The sequence below is a fragment of the Somniosus microcephalus genome, chromosome 1 (genome assembly GCF_052327205.1).
Source record: "Somniosus microcephalus isolate GS21.2 chromosome 1, FLI_Smic_1.0, whole genome shotgun sequence".
Lineage (NCBI taxonomy): Eukaryota > Metazoa > Chordata > Chondrichthyes > Squaliformes > Somniosidae > Somniosus > Somniosus microcephalus.
The window spans coordinates 111,721,230-111,737,694 of NC_140987.1; the positions used below are offsets into that span (position 1 = coordinate 111,721,230).

A 16,465-nucleotide genomic window follows, 5' to 3' on the forward strand; every position below is an offset into this window, starting at 1 on the left:
CATAACTACATTTGGAAACACAGACTCAACACTTCACATATCTATAAAAGCTTTTACAGTCAGTTTTTATGTTTCCTGCAAGCTTACTCTCATATTCTATTTTCCCCTTCTTAATTAATTCCTTTGTTGAATCCTAAATTGCTCCCAATCCTCAGGATTATTGCTTTTTCTGGCCAATTTATATGTCCTCTCCTTGGATCTTATGCTATCCCTAATTTCCTGTTAGCCACGATTGAGTCACCCTTTTTGTTTTATTTTTGTGCCCTCTCTCTCTGTATCTCTTTCCATCTCCCTCTGTATCTCTCTCTCTCTCTCTCACTGTGTATCTCTCTCTGTATCTCCCTCTCCTGCTTTTTGTATCTCTCTGTTCTGTGTATTTCTCTCTATCTCTCTATCTCTCTCTATATATCTCTCACTCTGTATCTTTCCCTCGCCCTCTGTCTCTCTCTCTCTATCTCTGTATCTATTTCTCTGTATCTCTCTCTATCTCTGTATCTATCTCTCTTTGTATTTTTCTCTCTATCTCTCTTTGTATTTCTCTCTCTATCTCTGTCTCTCTCTGTATCTATCTCTCTCTCTTTGTATTTCTCTCTCTCTCTGACGTCTGTCTGTTGACTCTTCCCCTCTGCCGCTCTCAGTTTTTCTGCCGTTTTCTCTCTCCCTGCTGCCGCCGCTCCCCGGCTGTCGGCTGCGCTTTATTTATTTTCTCTGGTTATTTAGCCGGTGCCGGGCTCGCCGGCCGCTCAATCTCTGTATCGAAATCATCTTGGCGCCGGTGCCCGACCTGCTACTCCAGGCCCCGCCGTCCGCCCGCTCTCCGGCCCAAGGTAAGAGCCGGGCTCCGGCCCCACACCCGCACCGCCAGGGATCAGCACCCGGGGAACCCGGCCCCGCTCCGCTCCCCCGGGCCTCAGCCCCGAGGCCGCGGCTTAACTCAAACTCGGGGATTCGCCTCATCCCCTCCGCCCCGGCACTGATACCGCGAATCACAGCAGCTTCAGTCAACAACATATGTTGGAGAGACAGACTGAGAGGGACAGAGAGAGGAGGGTAGAGATACAGAGGGAGACAGACAGACAGAGAAGGAAGGAGAGCGAGACAGAGAGAGAAGGAAAGGGAGTGAGAGAGAGAGAAGGAAAGGGAGTGGGAGAGAGAAGGAAGGAGTGAGAAGGAGAGGGGGTGAAAGATAGGGAGGTGGAGAGAAAGAGGACACAAAGGGAAAAGAGAAATAGAGACAGACACAGTGAAAGGGAGGGAGATTAAAATCAAACTGTGATTGAAGAAATAGAGGAAGAGAAACTGGTAGAATAATAGAAGGGAGGGAAAAGGAAATAGTGAAAAAGAAAGAAAAAGAAAAACAGAGTCTGCAAAGGGATACAGACAGGTTAAGCGAGTGGGCAATAAGGTGGCAGATGGAGTATAATATGGGGAAATGTGAGGTTATTCACTTTGGTAGGAAGAAATGAAAAACAATATTTTTTAAATGGTGAGAAACTTTTTAATGTTGGTGTTCAGAGAGATTTGGGTGTCCTTGTACAATAATCACTGAAAGCTAGCATGCAGGTACAGCAAGCAATAAGGAAGGCAAATGGCATGTTGGCCTTTATTGCAAGGGGGTTGGAGTATAAGAGTAAGGAAGTCTTGCTACAATTGTACAGGGCCTTGGTGGGACCACACCTGCAGTACTGTGCACAGTTTTGGTCTCCTTATCTAAGGAAGGATATACTTGCCTTGGAGGCGGTGCAACAAAGGTTCACTAGATGGATTCCTGGGATAAGAGGGTTGTCCTATGATGAGAGATTGTGTAGAATAGGCCTATACTCTCTGGAGTTTAGAAGAATGAGAGGTGATCGCATTGAAACAGAAGATTCTGAGGGGACTTGATAGGGTAGATGCTGAGAGGTTGTTTCCCCTGGCTGGAGAGTCTAGAACTAGGGGGCATTGTCTCAGGATACGGGGACAGCCATTTAAGACCGAGATGAGGAATTTCTTCACTCAGAGAGTTGTGAATCTTTGGAATTCTCTATCCCAGAGGGCTGTGGATGCTCAGTCATTGAGTATATTCAAGGCTGAGATAGATAGATGTTTGGACTCGAGAGGAATCAAGGGACATGGGGATCAGGCGGGAAAGTGGAGTTGAGGTCAAAGATCAGCCATGATCTTAATGCAGTCACAAAGGGTAAGTTTGACTAAGGCAGTCTTGATGCTTTGGTTAGTATGGAAATTGGAGATTGTAAGCACTGAGCAGTGTGGTAAGGATATGTCCCAAGGATTTTAGAGAGAAAAAGCAATTTTGAAGATATGGCGGTAGTTGGAGAGGATCAAGGGATTAAGGGTGGGTTTTGTGATGGCACTTTTAACAGGCAGAATGACAGAGCCTGACGAAAGAGACTCTGATGATGTCAATGAGCACTGGGCTGATGAGAGGTAGATGTGTGGTGTGCTGGATCAGGAGGAGATCAAGAGTGTATGAAGATAAAATTGATGAAAGCAAGAGAGAAAGGGAGGAAATGACAGTGATTTGAGATTGTACAGGAGAATGGGTGGGGGGTGGAGCTGGTGGGAGACGGGGAGCAGGATGAGGCACCAAACAGATAGTTTTGACCTTTAAGACCATATGAAATCCTCATATTTTACCCTGGAGGTTAGGGTGAGTGGGTCAGAGGAACAGGGTTACTGAGAACAGGACTTTGGGATTATTGTTACCTTCAGGATAATCTTGGAGAAGTATGAGGATTTGGTCCATAAAGTGGGAAGTGCACTATTGCTTAAGCCTGTGGCTTTTCGCTTCAGGGTGCCGTGGTGGAATTTTACATGGGGATCAGAAAACTGAAAGGTCCAGATTGAAATACATGGAGGAAGATTGAGCGAGAAAGAGAGAGATAGAGCGATAAAGAAATGGAGAGACAACGTGGGAACGGGAGGAAGTAAACTTGGGGAGAGAGACAAACACCTGAAGGGAGTGAAGGAGAGAACCTGACATGGACAGAGAATCCGAGGGATAAAGGAACACCTGAGAGAAACAGGAAGATCACAGACACTGGAGGAGAGAGAGACACACACACAAGGAGGAAGGAACAGAGGTGGATGGGGGAGAGAAGGATATTGAGACCAGGGGACAATCGCAGAGAAAGAAGTTGAAAAATGCATAGGGAAGGAGAGAGAAAAATACAGAGCGGCAGGAACACAGACACTGAGGAGCAAGACACACAGCCAGATGAAGAGAAACACAGCCACAGAAAGTGAGAAACACAGGGCCAGGGAATAAGAGAGGAATGCAGACGGGGTGAGAGAAACATTTCACATATAGAGACAAAGGAGCACAAGGTTCAGAGCAGCTGAAGAAGGGAGAATAACCAGGCAGGGAGACAAAGAGAGAAATGTACAGAGAAAGAGAACTGATAGGAAGAAAAAGACCCAGATTGAGGGAAACAGGCACAGTGAGACCCAAGGGCATGGTGGGAGAAACAACACAGAGACAAAGGAAAGGGAGAAATACAGAGAGAGACAGAGAGAGGTATACACAGAAAGAAGGACTCACAGAAAGAGGGGCACACCAAGACAGTGAGACATGGAGGGAGAAAACAGACAGAGACATAGGGCAAAACAAAGAGAGGGAGGATGACAGAGACAAACCACATAGAGACAGAGGGAGAGGAAAGAGAAACACACATGTTGAGAGAGAGAAAGAGGAAAACACATACCACAATAATAACAACTTGCATTTATATAGTACCTTTAACCTAGTAAAATGTCCCAAGGTGCTTCACGAGCATAATCAGACAAAAATTGACACCGAGCCAAAGAAGGAGACACTAGGATAAGTGACCAAACGCTGGGTCAAAGAAGTAGGTTTTAAGCAGCGTCTTCAAGCAGGAGAGCGAGGTGAAGAGGTTTGGGGAGGGAATTCCAGAGCTTAGGGTCTAGACCACCACCAATGGTGAGACGAAGGAAGTTGGGGATGCACAAGAGGCCAGAGTTGTAGGAAAGCAGAGTTCTCGGAGAGTTGTGGAGCTGGAGGAGGTTACAGAGATAGGGAGGGTGAGGCCATGGAGGGATTTGAACATGAGGATGAGAACTTTAAAATTTGGAGGACCAGGTGCTAACGTAGGTCAGTGAGCACAGTGATGATGGGTGAACGGGTCTTGGTGCGAGTTAGGATACGGGCAGCAGAGTTTTGGATGAGCTCAAGTTTATGGAGGGTGGAAGATGGGAGGCCGGCCAGGAGAACATTGGAATAGTCGAAAGCAAAATACTGCGGCTGCTGGTAACCTGAAATAAAAACAGAAAATGCTGGACGGAGAATGGGAGTGGGACAAGGAATTAAAATGGCAAGCGACCGGACGCTCAGTCACACTTGTGCACTGAACGGAGGTGTTTAGCAGAGCAATCACCCAATATACGTTTGGTCTCCCAATGCAGAGGAGACCACATCGTGAGCAGCGAATACAGTATACTAAATTAAAAGTAGTACAAGTAAATCGCTCTTTCGCCTGGAAGGAGTGTTTGGGGCCCTGGACAGTGGGAAGGGGAGGGGCTGTTAGGAGTGATTGAAGAATGGACCAGGGTGTCGCAGAGGGAATGGTGCCTTTGGAATGCTGAAAGGGGAGGGGACGATGTGTTTCGTGGTGGCATCACGCTGGAGGTGGCGCAAATGGTGGAAGATGATCTGTTGAATGTGGAGGCTGGTGGAGACAGGAAATAGAAACACAGTCAGAGAAATACATACAGGTTGAAATAGGAACATAATTAACCTGTTAACGCATTTATATGAAATTTATTTGTTTGCTAATTTAATTAATGCATTAGTCTGTTGAAAATGATATCATTCATTGTGATTTTGACCCAACAGAGACCCAAAAAGCGAGAGAAACAGAGGGGGAGATTCAGAGACATAGAGATACAGGATGGGAGGAAAAAAACAGAGACAGAAGAGAGGAAAACAAAAGAAAATATATAAGAGAGGGAGAATAGCTGCTAGCATTGTTGAATGAGTCAAACTTTGGCTCTAGCTTTGCTCAGACATTCCTGTGTCAAACAATTTTCCTGTGTCTGTGATGTACAGTTCAAAACCCAAGTCTGTGGCCTCCAAGCCCCTTGCTTTGCCTTAGCTGAGGCAACATCGCTGTGGACTCAGCCCAACTATTATAGCAAGTGCCCACAGAGCCATCAAATCATGGGCAAAGGGATAGTTCTGTTTTTTAATCATTTCTCTGACTTTTGTGGTTTGTGGGTAAAATCATATAACCTGCAAGTGACACTGGTTTTCTTTGGCATGTGGGCATTGACTTGCATTATTTCATTGCCCCTTAAGAAGTAGTAACGGGGGTGGGAGAGGACTAAAGGTCTGCTGGCAGAAAAGAAGTTAATTTCAGACATTAACGTTTTTTTCTGTTTGAGAGACAGGTCCATGTTTACTAAACACACACACACACACACACACAGACACATACACACACACACACACACACACATACAGACACACACACACACACATACACATACACACACACACACACACACACACACACACACACACACACGTACCAAACTATCCCGTAACCTTTTTTGGGGGGGAGGGTAAGGGGGAGTGGGGCTTGGTCAAATCAGAAAACGTATGTTTTTGTGAAAATGAGAGTGTAAAACTGTTTAATACTGTACAAATAATCCCAAGTACTTTTTCACTTCTGTGCAATAAAGTGTATATTGTATGCTTTTGTCCTTTTGGGATTAGCTGTTAAAATAAATTGTACATATTTAGCTAATCCCAGTAGTGATTCTGACAGGTTTTTACAGCAGTAATCCCAAAATATGCCAACATATGTTTTCCTGATCTCTTTCCCCCCCCACCACGTAAGAGCATTAAAAAAATCAAATTTCAAATCTAATCGTATAATATACTCTTAAATATAATCGTAAATAGTACTTAGTGATAAGTAGAATTAAGCATTCATGAACATAACAGTTGTGAATCGTGTGGAAGCTGGGACATTGCCACTGTACTGCCATCACATTATTATGCCAATATAGGGCAGAGTTGTTCTGTATTCTCTGGGAGGGGAGAAGTTGTCATTTGTGTACTGTGATGCACAACTTTCCTGTAATTTTGCATATCTGATGTCAGATGTTCACTTTTTATAAAACATTCTGATTCTTAATAACCTGACACTGGTATAAAAGGGAAAGGAGCCCTGACACTGGTATAAAAGGGATAGGGGGAACTGAAGGGATAGGGTGGTGGAAGCAGATTCAATAGTAACTTTCAAAAGGGAATTGGATAAATACCTGAAATGGAAAAATTTGCAGGGCTATGGGGAAAGAACAGGGGAGTGGGACTAATTGGATCGCTAGGTCAAAGAGCCAGCACAGGTACAGTGGGCTGAATGGGCTCCTTCTGTGCTGTATGATTCTATTGACTAAGAATTTTATTTTATTTTAAAGGATGATGTTAATATATACCTACACATTAATAAATAGTTCAATCTATACAGAATAATAGTAAATAGTTCAATCTATACAGAATAATAGATTGATGGTAAAGAGATAAAAGGCAATATTTGGATTTTGTGAAGCCTGAGCAGACGTAATTGCAATTAGAATCCTAAAATGCAATACTGCCTTGGACTTTTGTCAGCTGTCTTTAATTCCTTCCATTCTGTATCAAGTAATGATTATGCTTGGTTTGATTTACCAGTATTGTTCTTCATCTGTTGGAATGTGAAGTTTGCAAATGGTGCAGGTAATACAGGTAGACCTAAAGGTATACGGTATCCTCTGACTGCTACTGTACTAATATCAGAGCATTACCTATATTTTCTGCACTATAGAAAGATGAATGTCAGCCTTTGTTACTTGGAGATATATTATGTGCTGCATCCCAAACCAACGAGGAGTCGTACATGCCCTAAAATACATGGTTTATAATATATTTTGTTATTGTTATATTTATACTGACGAAAAATGTGTCGATGAATGTGATACCAGATAGCTCCAAATCCTATTTCATGTTTACCATAAAAGATTATAACTGGAGAAGTAAATAATATTTTATTTTTAGCAACTAATGAAGGATCAGTTTGAAAACAGACCAGACCAAGTTCCACCAGAGCAAAGAATTGGATATGCTCCTGTGGATCTCTGTTAGCTGGCTTCACCATTTTGAGTCAGCTTCACTATTTTAGCAACAATAGTGAAATTACCTACAGAGCCCTAACACAGAGATGTTAAAAGTATGATTATTTGACATTGAATTGTAATAGGAAAGAAGTAATGGGAGAAGTTTATAACGACGTGGTGTGAGCATATCTGTTCCCTCACCTCGGCTCAATGGCATCATTTAGGAACATTTTTGGGATCCTGGCACCTAAAAAAAAAAAAAAAATACCTATATCAATTTCTCTCTCTGCCCAAGTATAGCTTAATATTTTCTACAGGTTGTGCAGCATAAACAAACTTCATTGACAAAACAGATAGTAAGAGCTACAAAAAGGGAGTATGAAAAGAAACTTACAAGGGATATCAAAATCAACACTTTTTTTACAATTACATTAGGAAAAAGAGTGGTCAGGAGCAATGTTGGCCCCTTGAAAACTGATAACGGTGATATTGGCAATGAAAAGAAGGAAATGGCGGACATGTTGAATAACTACTGTGCGTTAGTATTTACAGTAGAAGAGGTTATCATGTCGGAAATCCCAAGGAAACTGATATTGAATAGGGGACAGGGACTCACCAAAATTAACATGAGCAAAATAACAGTAATGAAGAAAATAATGGCACTAAAGAGTGGCAAATCACCAGAGCCAGATGGTTTCCATCCCAGGATTTTAAAGGAAGTAGGTGAGAACGTTGCAGATGTCCTAACTATAATCTTCCAAAGTTCTCTCGATTCAGGAACCGTTCCTTTTAGATTGGAAAATTGCGCACATCACTCCGCTATTTAAGAATGGTGAGAGAGGGAAATCAGGGAATTATAGACCAGTTAGCCTAACAACTATTGTCGGGAAATTACTAGAGTCTATAATTATGGATAGGGTGACTGAACACCTTGAAAATTTTCAGCTGATCAGAGAGAACCAGCATGGATTTGTAAAGGGTAGGTCATGCCTGACAAACCTGAGTGAAGTTTTTGAAGAGGTGACTAAAGTAGTGGACCGGGGAATGTTATTTATATGGACTTCCAGAGGCATTTGATAAAGTCCCTTATAAGAGACTGTTAACGAAAGTTGAAGCCCATGGAATTGAATGCAAATTGGCTGAGTGGCAGGAGACAGAGAGTAGGGATAATGGGTAGGTATTCCAATTGGCAGGATGTGACTAGTGGTGTCCCACAGGGATCTGTGTTGGGGCCTCAACTATTCACTATTTATTAACAACTTAGATGATGGCATAGAAAGTCATATATCCAAATTTGCCGATGGCCCAAAGATAGGCGGCATTGTAAGCAGTGTAGCTGGAAGCATAAAATTACAAAGGGATATTGATTAAGCATATGGGCAAAACTGTGGCAAATGAATTTCAATGTAGGTAAATGTGAGGTCATCCACTTTGGACCTAAAAAGGATAGAACAGGGTACTTTGTAAATGATGAAAAGCTAAAAAAAAGTGGAGGTCCAAAGAGACTTGGGGAGTCCAGGTACATAGATCATTAAAATGTCATGAACAGGTACAGAAAATAATCAAAAAGGTTAATAGAATGCTGGCTTTTATATCCAGAGGGCTAGACTGCAATGGGGTAGAAGTCATGCTTCAGCTGTACAAAGCCCTGGTTAGACCACACCTGGAGTACTGTGTTCAGTTCTGGGCACCACACTTTAGGAAGGATATGCAGGTCCAAAGATGTGCAGGTTAGGTTGATTTGGCTATGATAAATTGACCCTTAGTGTTAGGGGATTATATACATGGGGTTACGGGGATAGGGTGGGATATGTGTCGGTGCAGGCTCGATGGACCGAAATGGCCTCTATCTGCACTGTAGATTCTGTGATATATTGGCCTTGGAGGGAGTACAGTGTACGTTTACCGGAATGATACCTGGACTCCAAGGGTTAAATTACGAGGCAAGATTACACAAACTAGGGTTGTATTCCCTGGAATTTAGACGGTTAAGGGGTGATTTGATCGAAGTTTTCAAGATATTAAGGGGAACAGTTAGGGTAGATAGAGAGAAATTATTGTTGCTGGTTGGTGAGTCTAGGACTAGGGGACATAGTCTAAAAATTAGAGCCAGACATTTCAGGAGTGAAATTAGGAAACACTTCTACACACAAAGGGTGGTAGACATTTGGAACTCTCTTCTGCAAATGGCAATGGATGCTTGATCAATTGTTAATTTTAAATCTGAGATTGATGGATTTTTGTTAACTAAAGGTATTCAGGGATATGGGGCAAAGGCAGGTATATGGAGTTGGTTGCAGATCAGCCATGATCTCACTGAATTGCGGAACAGACTTGGTGTTAAATGGCCTACTCCTGTTCCTGTGTTCCTATTCGTATGTTCATTAAAATAATTTAGTTGCTAAAATGGCAGTGTATTGTGAACAGTCTCCAGTTTCCTAAGTACTCAATTTTAAATATAAATTATTATTTTGACGTGCCTTGGATATTGGGAGTTCAGGACTGGGTCTCATGAGAAACGAAGGCTGTTTTGCTCATACCTGAAACCTAGCCAAAATCAGGACTGTAGTTAAAGGAATACTTTCATGAGCTGCCGTGGGTTCAAACTTAGCAGTCATCTATGAAGTTCTTTGGTTCACAGTAAGGCATTACAATTTTGACAATTTAACTCAGTTTTGTGAGCCCCCAGACATCTATAGGCTACCTTACAAGAAAGATGGCTAACATGTTTGACTTCTTTAGCAGATTTTCAGTGTCCAGAATACTGATATAGGGTGAGTACTAATGTGCCATTTTTTGAAAACAGTGATGCAGATGGCTCCTTTCCTTCTCTCTCTTCCTATTGAAACTACCAACCTTAAAATTCAGAGTTTATAGTTTGAGATTTTTATCAACAAATCATTTGATTCAAAACTCATATTTCATGTATAGAATCATAGAAAGTTACAGAACGGAAGGAGGCCATTTCAGCCCATCGTGTCCGCACCAGCCAACAAAGAGTTATCTAGCCTAATCCCACGTCCCAGCTCTTGGTCCGTAGCCCTGCAGGTTACAGCATCCCAAATGCACATCCAAGTACTTTTTAAATGTTCTGCCTCTACCACCCTTTCAAGCAGTGAGTTCCAGACCCCCACAACCCTCTGGGTGAAGAAATTTCCCCTCAAATCCCCTCTAAACCTTCCACCAATTACTTTAAATCTGTGCCCCCTGGTTTTTGACCCCTCTGCTAAGAGAAATAGGCCCTTTCTATCCACTTTATCTAGGCCCCTCATAATTTTATACATCTCAATAAGGTCTCCCCTTAGCCTCCTCTGTTCCAAGGAAAACAAACCCAGCCTATCCAGAATAACAACAGAAAATGCTGGAAAAACTCAGCAGGTCAGGCAACATCCGTGGAGAGAAATTTGAGTTGACGTTTCGGGTCGAAACCCTTCAAAGCCTATCCAGTCTTTCCTCATAGCTAAGATTCTCTACTCCCAGCAACATCCTTGTAAATCTCCTCTGTACCCTCTCTAGTGCAATCACACCTGTAATGTGGTGACCAGAACTGCACGCAGCATTCTAGCTGAGGCCTAACTAGTGTTTTAATGTGGGATGTATGTGGGAATGTAATTGAGTAACATTTTTAAAGGTACACACAATCTGAAGTAGCAGTTTTCTGGAAGTATTCAATTTAATGTTGTCATCCTATTGGCTTCACTTTTTGGTTAGTTTTGTTCATATAGGTTCACATGCAACTTGTGTGATTTCCTAACTGGAGAGAGGGTAGTTAATCTGAACCCTGGCCTCTTTCAGTGGTGTCTGTAACTGGCTGCTGGGAGTGTTGGATTGACTCAGTCTCTCATTAAAATAATAATTAAACAGTTACAAAGTAGTATGACTAATCTTAAAAATCCTTTTGTGTTTTCTATGACTTTTTTGCATTGCTGACATTGAGTGGGAGGAGTTATTCATCTGTGTCACATGTGACCTTTATCCAGTGCAAAATTAGGCTGTAATTGCAAACAATGTGGGTGTAGTCTACACAGAAAAAGTAATTTCCTCTTTCCCCCTTCAGACTTGCTCTCAATTTTTCCTCACTACCTACTCCATGTGCCATGCCGTTGCTTCTGATTTTCTTCCTCACGCGCTTACATTATCCTGCCGCTAGTTTTTTTTAATCTGCTACCCATTGCATGCCTACTTGTGATTTCCTGCTGCTCATTCTATGCCTCAGCCTCCACATCCAATTAGATTGGAAGGGAGGGTTAGGTGAACACGAGTGCAGCCATAATCCTTTAATATGACTGAAACCACTCTATAAGTCATGAAGCTATGCGGGTAGGTAATGAATAGAAAAGAAATTGATGTTTTTCAGAGAGACACGAACCAATTACAGGAAACTTCGCGATATCCGGCACCGACGGGACCGAGCTGCTGCCGATCTATCAAAACTTCCGGATAGACCAGCGCTAATGTTGAAGGATATGGAGGTTTTCATCTCTGTATCTGACAACAAACACTGTTGCTTAGCAACAGCTTGTAAACACTCGGCCTGTATCTTGGAAGCGTCTCTGAAGCTGTTGCTAAGCTATAGAGATGCTTTCCAGAGCCTGACTGTTTATTTAAAAAAAAAAAAAAAATTGCTAGGAGAAGAAAAAAAACCTAACCAAAACGGCTGCTGATTTCTGCCGTTAGATCGAGGTTTCCGGACATACAACCTCCAGATAAACCAAAGTTTCCTGTATGTCCACCCTGAGATCTGACATTGTTTTTAATGTAGATAGATGTATGGTAAGGTGTATAGGGAACGGCAAACATATCTATAACTTGAAACTGGCAGAGGCAGAAAAGGATTTGGGAGTGATCATTGTTAAGTAAAATCATCTGATCAGAATGAAGAAGTCTTATCGTAAAGTAAATTGGATGCTGAAATGCATCTGGATTACAAGTCAGAACAAGTTATTGTACAGATTGATGGTGAGGTCAATTCTGGATTATGATGTGTAGTTTTGGTTACCCTGCTTCAAAAAGAATATGAGTTTATCAGTAAGGGTTCAGAGAAATGTGAACAGGATAATTCCAGTCTTTGGAGAAAGGCACAATCAATTGATCTTTTTACCAGAGAAAAGACTGAGGGGAAGCATGATACAGGTCTTCAACAAATGAAAGGTATAAAGTTGAAGAAAGCAAATTATTTTACTTTGATAATGAATGTAGAGGGTAAGTACAAGATTCATAAACCTTAAGCAAGGTTAAATAGAGAAAACAACTCGCAGGATAGTGGATATTCCCATAGAGAAGATAGTTTACTCAGAATTCTGAAGGACAGGATAAATCTTCATTTAGAAAGACACGGATTAATCAAGGATAGTCAGCACAGATTTGTTAAGGGAAGGTCGTGTCTGATGAACTTAATTGAATTTTTTGAGGAGGTAATGAGGGTAGAGTGTTTGATGTAGCATATATGGACTTTAGCAAGGCTTTTGATAAGGTTCCACATGGCAGACTGGTCACGAAGTTAAAAGCCCATGGGATCCAGGGCAAAGTGTCAAGTTGGATTCAAAACTGGCTCGGAGGCAGGAAGCAGAGGGTAATGGTTGATGGCTGTTTTTGTGACTGGAAGGCTGTTTCCAGTAGGGTTCCACAGGGCTCAGTGCTAGGTCCCTTGCTTTCTGTGGTATACATCAATGATCTAGATTTGAATATAGGGGCTATGATTAAGAAGTTTGCAGATGGTACTAAAATCGGCTGTGTGGTTGATACTGAAGAAGGAAGCTGTAGACTGCAGGAAGACATCAATAAATTGGTCAGGTGGGCAGATCAGTGGCAAATGGAATTCAATCCAGATAAGTGCATTTGGGGAGGGCTAACAAGGGAATACACATTAAATGGTAGGACACTGAGTAGTGTTGAGGAAAAAAGGGACCTTGGAGTGCATGTCCACAGATCCCTGAAGGTAGCAGGCCAGGTAGATAAGGTGGTTAAGAAGGCATATGGAATGCTTGCCTTTATTAGCCATGGCCTAGAATACAAGAGCAGGGGGGTTATGCTTCAACTGTATAAAACATTAGTTAGGCCTCAGCTAGAGTACTGTGTGAAGTTCTGGTCACCACATTACAGGAAAGATGTGATTGCACTAGAGAGGGTACAGAGGAGATTTACAAGGATGTTGCCAGGAGTAGAGAATCTTAGCTATGAGGAAAGACTGGATAGGCTGGGTTTGTTTTCCTTGGAACAGAGGAGGCTGAGGGGAGACCTTATTGAGGTGTATAAAATTATGAGGGACATAGATAAAGTGGATAGAAAGGACCTATTTCCCTTGGCAGAGGGGTCAAAAACCAGGGGGCACAGATTTAAAGTAATTGGTGGAAGGTTTAGAGGGGATTTGAGGGGAAATTTCTTCGCCCAGAGGGTTGTGGGGGTCTGGAACTCTCTGCCTGAAAGGGTGGTAGAGGCAGGAACCTTAACCACATTTAAAAAGTACTTGGATGTGCATTTGGGATGCTGTAACCTGCAGGGCTACGGACCAAGAGCTGGGACGTGGGATTAGGCTGGATAGCTCTTTGTTGGCCGGCGCGGACACGATGGGCCGAAATGGCCTCCTTCCGTGCTGTAACTTTTTATGATCAGTTGACCCCTTTAAAAGGGAGCTAGATCGATAACTGTAGAAGGGAGATTGAGGGTTAGAGATACCACTGTTTGATTTTTTTCAGGGGTGAAACTTTGTTAAAGTACGGATCAACAAGTTGGGGTGGAAGGGGTTCATGATGTAATAATCATACATAGTCTCCGGGCCTTTTCTTGCTCTAGACTTTCATATGTTCGTATAACTACTGATTGATCACTTTTGAGCTGATTTTAGATTTAGTAACAATTTCTACTATTGCAATTTTAGACCCTTATATTAAAAAGAACATACCCATTCTTTCTTAATTGATGATTCACTAAGTAATATGTTTCAAATTGTATTTTGATTAAAAATGTAATTGTGAGAACTGAGTAGTGCAGTGGATTAGACACTGATCTTTCACCTCCGGGATATGGACTTATATCCAGTCCACACTGATGGGAGGAAATTCTGGCTGTAAAGGTCTGTATGATTGTATTTGTATAGTTCCTTATATCTCAAACCACTACACATATAATTAATTATTTTGAAATGGAACGACTGTTGTTACATAGGCATATTGCAAAGTTCCCTGACCAAACAATCTCTGAATGTCATGATGCTCTGTTTACGTAACAGTTAGAATTTCTTGTCTTAAAGGAACAAATCAGCTTAAACACAATGCCATTCTAGCAGCAGAGTAATAGTGTGCATGACATGGTATAGTACTATTGCCATTACAAAACATATCAGGTGACTTACCATAGCAACGCCAGAGAGAGCTACTCGTATATGTACGTAAATGCTACATCTAACATGTGTTTTGTCTGTCACACCTCTGTGGAAAATTCATTTCTATCTAGCAGTTACAGAAAATACCTTATCGACACAGGAGTCAGAATGTCTGTTCCCTCTAAATGGCTTTAACAATGATTGGATTTCTTTTGTAAAACTATCACTTAACACCAGGTGTAGCTGAACATCAACCTAAAACTTAAAGGCGCTTTCCAATCCATCAAGTTTCCTGACCAAACAATAATTAAACTTTGATTAACCAGACATGCGTTTCCTAAATGACAGTTAGACTTTGTGGCTTTAAAAGAACAGTTTCTCCTTGCAACGGAATAATACATTGCATAGCACATCATATAGCATTCCTGTCCTCATAAAATAGTACATTGCCTAACTTGCTGTGCGCAATGATATGGGAGATCTGAGTCTTGCATACAGCATGCACTTCCTGTACATCGACATTATTTCCTGCAGGAAGTAGAGATATGTCTCCTAAACATTAAGCATTATAAGTGCTTTAAAAAGTAAAGTGCTGTCTTTCTAGTATTGGAAACTGGCAAAGATCAAAATAAAGATATGGGACAAGCAAATTAGGGATTTGCTTTTTATACTGTGCCCCCTGCACTGCCATTTAAACTGACCATGTGTCCTGCGATTTCAAAACTGACAAGAGTTTCCCAGTGATGCCTGCTTTTTTTTGTTTGAAAATACAGCCACCAAAAGCCATTCCCCCCCCCCCCCCCCCCCCCCCACTGTGTGCTGGCTATAAAAAAAAACCTTCCCATCTCAGCACCATTGTCTGAGCAGCACCTCCACCTCCCCGTGGTCTTTTTTTTGTCACTCATTCAAGAACTGCTTTCTTCACAGTAAAAACAGAAGCATGTACTGACGCAACCGACCTCTACCTTGCGGAGGCTGAACGCCAACTCTCTGACACCTCTTACCTCCCTTTGGATCATGACCCCACTACCGAACATCAAGCCATTGTTCCCAAGACTGTCACTGACCTCATCTCTGGAGATCTTCCTTCCACGGCTGTCAACCTCATAGTCCCCCAACCCCGCACAGCCCGCTTCTACCTCCTTCCCCCAAGATTCAAAAACAGGACTGCCCTGGTAGACCATCGTTTCAGCTTGTACTTGCCCCACAAAACTGCTTTCTTCCTATCTCAACTCTTTTTTTTCTCCCCTTGTCCAGTCTCTTTCCACCTACATTCATGACTCTTCCGATGCCCTCCGCCACTTTAACAGTTTCCAGTTTCCTGGCCCCAACCATCTCCTTTACATTATGGATGTCCGATCCCTCTACACCTCCATCCCCCACCAGGACGGCCTGAGGGCGCTCTGCTTCTTCCTTGAACAGAGGCCCAACCAGTCCCCATCCACCACCACCCTCCTCTGCCTGGCTGAACTTGTTCTCACATTGAACAACGTCATCTTTGACTCCATTCACTTCCTCCAAATAAAAGGTGTTGCTATGGGAACTCGCATGGGCCCTAGCTATGCCTGCCTTTTCGTGGGATATGTGGAACATTCTTTGTTCCAGTCCTAGTCAGGTCCTTTCCCTCAACTCTTTTCCCAGTACATTAATGACTATATTGGTGCTGTTTCCTGCTCTCGCCCTGAACTAGAATATTTCATTCACTTTGCTTCCAATTTCCACCCTTCCCTCACTTTCACATGGTCATCTCTGACTCTTCCCTTCCCTTCCTCGAGTTTTCTGTCTCCATTTCTGGGGATAGGCTATTGACAAACATCCACTATAAGCCCACTGACTCCCACAGCTACCTGGACTACACTTCCTCCCACCCCACTTCCTGTGAGGACTCTATTCCATTATCCGTTTTTCTGTCTCCGCCGCATCTGTTCTGACGATGCCACCTTCCATATTGGTGCTTCCGTTATGTCTTCCTTTTTCTTCAACCGAGGATTCCCCCCTACCGTGGTTGACATGGCCCTCGATTGTGTC

General features: G+C 42.5%; 1 protein-coding gene across 3 annotated transcripts in view; it reads left to right on the forward strand.

Moving 5' to 3' along the window:
• Positions 1-297: 297 nt before the first annotated feature.
• Positions 298-16,465, forward strand: part of LOC147124291 (guanine nucleotide-binding protein G(I)/G(S)/G(O) subunit gamma-7) — a 526,081-nt gene continuing 509,913 nt past the window's right edge. The window contains exon 1 of one of the 3 annotated variants that reach the window (XM_085984657.1): positions 298-827. The gene's annotated coding sequence lies outside the window, so the exon portion shown is untranslated. The remainder of the gene's footprint in view (positions 828-16,465) is intronic. The other 2 variants (XM_085984653.1, XM_085984648.1) reach the window with 2 other exon arrangements.